Below are 7654 nucleotides of genomic sequence, written 5' to 3' on the forward strand. Positions count from 1 at the left end.
TGGACCTACCCTGAGACTTGGGTCCTGCACAAGTCCATGTGGGTGGATCTGGGCTGCAGGGCTTGACCTCCTGCAGTAGTCTGCTATTCCAAAGGGGCAGTCCTGAGTGAGAGGCTATGCTTCAGCCATTGTCGGCCCCTTGGGTGGGGGATGGACTCAGGCCTACTGTGAGCCTGGGTCCCTCACAGGCTGGTGTGGGTGGATCTGGGCTGGGCCTGGGCTTCCTTGGTAGTCTGCTGGTTGAAAGACATGGCCCTGTGTCGGAGGCTGGACTCTGGCAGATGCCAGCAGGTGGAGGGGTGGACCCGGGCCTTCTGTGAGCCTTGTTCCCACACTTGCTCGTGTGGGTGGATCTGGGCCTCTGGGTTGACCTCTCCTTCCAAATCTTAAAGAGAAGTTTCAGTTTCCTCCCATCATTATCATGTTATTTATTGGACTTAAAAATGGACTTCATTATGTTGAGTTACGCTCCTTTTATGCCTAATTTTTTTCTGTGAAGAGATGTTGAATTTTATCAAATTCTTTTTCTTCATGTAATGATATAATAACATCTTTTTTGTACTTCAATGTGTTGACATGATTTTTCATATTTATTGACTTGCATGTGTTGTGCCACTCTGGCATCTCTTATAGGAGTCCTACTTGATCATAGTGAATAATCCTTTCAATGTGCTGCTGAATTTGCTTTGCCGGTATTTCATTGACGTTTCTGCATCTGTGTTTATCAAGGATGTGTGCCTGTCATTTTCTTTCTTTGTGGCATCCTCGTCTAATTTGGACATCAGTGTAATGCTTGGTTCAAAATAATGATTTGGAGAAAATCTTTCTCCTTCAATTTTTGAAAATAATTCAAGAAGATTTGGTAACTGATACTCTTTAAATCTGGTAGAACTCAACAGTGAAGACATGTGGCTCTGGGCCTTAATGACAGATTTTTTCATTACTGATTCTGTTTTGTTACTTATTATAATAATAAGTCTGCTCAAGATTTTTATTTATTCATGAATTAAACTTGATAATATGTATTTGTCCAGGAATTTGTCTATTTCTTCTAGATTATTAAATATGTTGATATATAGTTGTTTGTAATAATCTCCAATAATAGTTCATCTGGGTCTTTTATTCACACTTGGTTTTATTCATTCGAGTCTTCTTTGTCTTTTGCTTAGTCTAAATAAAATTTTGCTGTGGTATTTACCTTTTTGAAGAACCAGTAATCTGTTTCATGATCTTTTGTATTGCTTTTAGTCATAAATCTATTTTTAATTTCTTTTTAAAATTTTTTAATTGTAGATGAACATGATACCTTTATTTTATTTATTTATTTTTATGTGGGGCTGAGGATTGAACCCAGTGCCTCACCCATGCTAGACAAGTACTCTTCCATTAAGCCACAACCCTAGTCCTATTTTTAAATCTCTGCTGTGATATTTACTAGTTATTTCTTTTTACTAATAGCAAGTTTTATTTTTTCTTGTTTTTTTTAGCACTTAACTTGCATCAATAGTTTTTGTTATTGCTTTAGAGACCTTTCTACTGTTTTGATGTGAGCATCGGTTGCCATAAACTTTCTTTGTGGTGTTTCTTCTGCTGTATCCCATAGGTTTTTATGTGCTATGTCTTGATGTTCATTTGTTTCGAGAATTTCTTAAATGTACTTCTTTATTTCACCCTTGATCCAGTGGTTGTTCTAGAGCAAACTGTTTTATTTCCACATACCTGTATATTTCCAAGTTTTATTTTGCTTTTAATTGCTAATTGTATTGTATTGTGGTCCAAAAAATAGTTTAGTTCTAATATCAGGGTTTTTTAAAAAAATAATTTGACATGTTTCATGGCCAATTATATGGTATATCTAGAAGTACATGTCGGGGCATGGATGAGAACAATGTATAATCTGCAGCAGCTGAATGGATGGAATTTTCTGGAGATGTATGCAGGGGCCACCTGGCCTAGAATGCTAATCTTAACTCTGCCATTTCTTTGAAGATATATAGTTTGAGTGATCTGTCCTTTTATCAGAATAGGATATTAAAATTCCTATTGTTACACTGGAGTCTATTTCTCCCTTTACACCTATTAATTCTTGTTTTATGTATTTGAGTGCTTAAATATTGGGTGTATATATATTTTGAATTGTTATATTTTCTTTCTGAATTGACCCAGTTATCATTATATAATAACCTTCCTTTTCTTCTCTTTATTGGATTTTGTTTTCATGAAATATTTTATTCCATTCCTTTACTTTCAGGAATTTTTATGCCCCTTTTTGAGGGGTAATTGTTAGGTCTACCACATAGTTTTGTCCCTTTTAAATGGAAACTCTTCTTCCTCATACCATTCCCTTGCAATGATTTTAAATAGCAATCATAATATTCACTTTTGGTTCTGAAATGAAGGGCATTTATTACATCTGAGTCATAGAATAACAGGTCAGTCATGTCTAGCACCATGGGAAGTTTTTTCAGGATTCTCCATATGTAGCTGGAGAAGTTCTATAAGAAATTTGAAAAGAAAGTAAAAAGAGTGAAATATCTACAGCATAGTTGGTCTCACAACTTTGCTCATGAAGAGATGGCCTTCAATAAATCATCAAAAATGTCTTATTGAATTTTATTGGTTTATATGACTTTAGTCAATATTTAGCCCTCATCTACAAATGCTTCAGTTTTATTTCTTTTTACATGTATCTTTCTCTACATTGCACATTTTTTATTTGGCTTAAATTTCACTTCTCTGATGAGTTTAAGAAAACTCATCTTACCCAGTGTTGATTGGAATGGAAACAGTGCAGCCATTATGGAAAATCAAGTGGAGTTTCCATCAGAAAATAAGATATAAAACTACTATAGGATTCCCTTTCTGGGAACATATCCAAAGGAAATAAAATTGACATAACAAGCAGATAACTGTGTGACCATGTTTTTGCAGCCTTATTAATAACATCTAAGACATGGAATCGATTGACTTATTTATTGGTGATGAATGGATTAAAATAGGTTTTAAATAATTAATAGAATATTATTCAGTCATAAAATTAATATGATCCTGCTACTTCAGCAAAATGAATGTTATTGAAGGACACAATGTTAAGTGAAATAAGCTGGTCATACATACAGAAATACATATGTTTTCACTCATAAGTAGAAGCTACAAAAGTTTATCTATCAGAAGAAGAGAGCAGAGTCATGATTTCTAGAATCTACGAAATGTAGGGGGTTGGGTGGGGAGGCTAAAGGGAGAATGGATAATGGGTCCTAAAATAGGTAGAAGGAATGAATCTATTGCTCTATAGCACAGTAGGGTAACTAAAATTTAAAACAACTTTTACATTTTATACAGAAGTAGAAGAGAGAAACTAAGAGGCTCCAATCACAAGGAAATAATAAGTGTTCAAGGAGATGGAAATACCAGTTTCCCTGATTTCATTTTATACATTGTAGATATGGATTGCACTATCACACTTTAAGCTATTATATGTACAGTAATTATATACCAATTAAGAATTGGTATATAAGAAAAAAGCTAGTTGGAATTGGTGGAACATGCCTCTGTTTCCAGTAACTTTGCAGTGCTCTGGCAGAAGGATCCAAGTTTGAGATTAACCTCAGCAATTTAGAGATTCCCTCACAACTTAAAAATACCCTATCTCCAAATTAAAAATAAAATAAAATTTAAAAAAGACTTGGGATATAGTTCAATTTGTAAATTTCCCCAAAATCTCCACTTCCAAAAAAAAGTCATTAACATGGAATCTGGCAATCTTTTTTCATACATGTAGCTGTGACACTAGTTCTATCACTACATGTCTGAACTAAGATCTAAGGACTACAACAGTTTGTTTAATTATTTTTCTTCTAGTTTCGTCATCTCAATAATCAGGATCTATGTCCATTAACTGCTTCATCTGCTAGTTACCAGGTTATTTTTAGGTTCTTGGCATGCCTAATAATTTTTTTTGTTGTTACTTTGCTGAGTATTTGACATATGTTGTATTTCTTTAAAATAGGTTATGTTTGTTCCCTCCTTCAGTTAAATTCAGATCACCTTGATCACCATGATGCCCATGTTTCAGCTTTGCAATCCTGCCTCTGGAGTGGCACTCTAATTCACCATGCTATGTCCCTGCTGAGAGAATAATTGTTGTGCCCTCTACCCTTCTTCTGTTCAGAGCTCAACAACTCCCTTGCTAGCAAGTGTTCTCTGTAATTTTCTGCTTACATCTCCCATTCCTTTCTCACTTGGTGTTTGGGGTTTATTTCTTCTTATCTGTAACATAGTAGCCAGCAAGTATCACAGAATTCCTAAGGCAGATTGTGGAGTTATTTTTCTACATAGATCCTCCCCCTTTTTTATGTAAATTCTGTTCCTCAATTTTAAGTCATCTCAACCTCATCAAACTCAACCTCATCAAAACCTAGCTCCTAGGAAGTGCTTGCTTTTGTTGGTGTTTTCACTCTCTGCAAAATCCCCTCAGAAAATGAGAAGTTGTTATTTTAAGCATATCAACTGTTACGGTTTAGTTAGGAGGTATTCCCCCCAAAACCTCATGTGTCAAAATTACAAGAAAGTTTTGAGATGAAATGATTGGGTTATGAGAGCTTTGGCCTAACCACTTGAATGGTAGGTGGTAATTGTAGGCAGGTAGGGCATAGCTGGAGAAGGTAGATCACTGGTGGGATGACTTTATGGTAAAAAATTTTAATTCAGGTGAGAGCAGCTCTCTGGCAGCCATGTCCACTAAGCACATCACCTGTGATGTTCTGCCTCACCTGGGTGCCCAGAGCCATGGATTTGGCCATGTATTATCTGACACCTCTGAAACCATGAGCACCAAATAAACTTTTCTTCCCCTAAAAAAACAACAACAACAACAACAAAAAAAAAAGTCAGACAATTCCATGTATCTCTAAAATCTCATTGAATATATACTGCCATTGGACTAATCGTAAGTGCCACAATAATAATAATATATGTATATGCTTCTATTATTTTATATGTTTGGTAAAGAATTTATGATTAAACATACACATATACACTAAATTTTAAAATTTCTATGTATGTTAAGTAAAACAAAAAAGATAAATGATTTCATTTAAAAAAAAAGAAGAAAATGAGATATTATAACTCTTCAGGAATCTAGTGCGGCACCAAGTGATTATAATTACTGAAAGAATTTTCTACATTTTATTCTTCTTTACAGTTGTTTATGGCAGGCAGGAAGTGAGATTTGATCTTGGTTGTTCTGTCCTGGCTGGAAGCGGAATTATGGAAGCCTTTCTAAAAACATGACATTTTATATCTTTTCCCTCCCTGCCTCACCCAACATCTTTAGTATTTGTGATACAGAATCTAGTAAAATATTAAATGTGATTATTACTTAATCTATATTTACTTGCTTTTTTATTGACATTTTTATTGTCTTATGGAACACAATTAATTCCACTTGTTCTGTATAGAAGTGTTTGCACATAACCCAGTAAAATGAGTGTTAGGGCTTTTCATTTTAGGAGTACTCTAGGGGAAAAAAGTAAATTCCAAATGTCAACATAATATGTTTATAAATTTTCATGAGACATTTTTATACCAGGTGTTTATACACCTTCTATAAATGATGTAACTTTAATTTTTGACTAGTTCATTGCCTCCATGTTAAATGCTTTCAAAATCTTGAAAACTGCAATTTCCATAGTTAAAATACCAACATTTTTTAAAAGGATCTAAGAACTGATATTTCTGAATGTTACACCACAAATGACAATCAATGAAATGTTTCCATTGATAAAGTAATTTTCATTGATATTTCTCAGATTACTAAACTAATTCCAAATTGTAAGATATTTGTAAGTAATTATATTTTTAATTCACATTTTAACTCTAGATACATTTAAAATGAAATAAATAATGTGTATTTTAAATCTATCTCTGTCTTTGAAAACTATAATATACAGAATAAACACAGGAATATGTACAGGCTAAGTATTTGTAAAAATAGCATTGTTTTGTGCTCAATTTTCTTGGCTAAGGAAATAACTAACAAACCACAGGTGTGCTTTGCATGTGTTGATGAAAAGTGTGTGGGCTCTGATTATAACTTGACTTTTAAATGCTTGGTGTGTTCACTCAAGCTTGCCAATATTTAATTGCTCTATGTTTAGGCACTATATTATTATGCCTGATTCTAAAGTCCTCTGATCAGAACTGGCACATGATATACACATATTTTATGGTTCTCAGAGTGTTCATAGTGTTTGAAGGATGCTCAGAAGGAAGCCAGCAAAGAACAATCTGATGAAAATAGCAAATTATAAGAAAGTTTTCTCTTAAAAGAGTTTTGGTGATGGCCTTGTGTTATACAGATTTTGTACAATACACATACACAAAAAATAAGTTGGTTAATAGAATTAGGAATATATTACTTAAGCAGTAACTTGTATTATGGAGTTATCCAACAAGAGTGAAATCATGATCTTCTGTTAACACACTAGGAATCTAGGTAAAGTATTAAGAGTAAAGTTCTAAATAAATTTCCATTTATTTTAAATTTTGGCCAACTTCGGCACAAACAAATGAAAAATCAATATCAGAATTATAACTTAAATTAGAAAGTAGGTTAGACTTAAGAAATAAAAATCAAAGTCATGAGGATATGAATTCATTATAAAAATATTTTTTCTCTTTCAGCAGTTAAATTCCATCTAGAGAGCAAACATTCTATATTTTCATTCTGTTTGGGTAAAGTTAATTTTATTGGTTTTATGACAAATGCAGTAAATAAAAACATTTAAATATAATCCAGAATGTTTAGTGAGGATTAAAACATGGTATTCTCTGATTCAAATCCTACCCAGCTTCTCATTATCTGTGGAACAAGTTCCAAAACTGTGTTTAATAGCTTTTCATCACTTTGATCAAAATACCTAACATGAACAACTTATAGGAGGAAAGGGTTATTTTGGCTCATACTTTTAGAGTAGTTAGTTCATTGCTACCTCCATGGCTCTGGGCTTGAGGTAAGGCAGAGTGTCAAGGTGAAAGGGTGTGTCAGAGGAAAGCTGCCCAGCTCACAGCAGATGAGAAACAGAAAGAGAAGGGCAAGAATGGGCCAGCTACAGATTTATTCCCAAGGCCATTTCCCTGGTGATCAGTCAAGCTCCACCTGTCTATTATTTTCACCACCTCTGAGCAAGTTCATACAAGTTACTAATTCTTCGATGGATTAATCCACTCCTGCAGTCATTGCCTTCGTGATTCAAACATTGCCTAAAAGCTGCACCCTCTGAATCTTGGTGCAATGGGGACCATGCTTTTAATGTGTGAGCTTTTGCGGGGTACATTCAAGGACTAAACTACAACAAGTACCCTTCTAAATACTTATTATATTATTAAATAAGAATTAATAGATAAATCAAAACAAAAGTTTTCATAATTTGGCAGAATTTTGAGTGGTGTTTGGACAACAATCTTAGAGAACAACTGGAAATGTCCAAGGAGACACAGAATTACACAGAAACAAACAAGTTCTAAGGTATTGGAGAACTGTTAAGGCTATGAATTATTATGGGACCAAGATCTAGACAGAAATCCCAGGGAGATGAACAGAGCTTTGAAGTCTGCTTTTGCCTGAGGACACGTACTCTTTCCAATATCTCAG

The sequence above is a fragment of the Callospermophilus lateralis genome, chromosome 9, assembly GCF_048772815.1.
Source record: "Callospermophilus lateralis isolate mCalLat2 chromosome 9, mCalLat2.hap1, whole genome shotgun sequence".
NCBI classification, from domain to species: Eukaryota; Metazoa; Chordata; class Mammalia; order Rodentia; family Sciuridae; genus Callospermophilus; species Callospermophilus lateralis.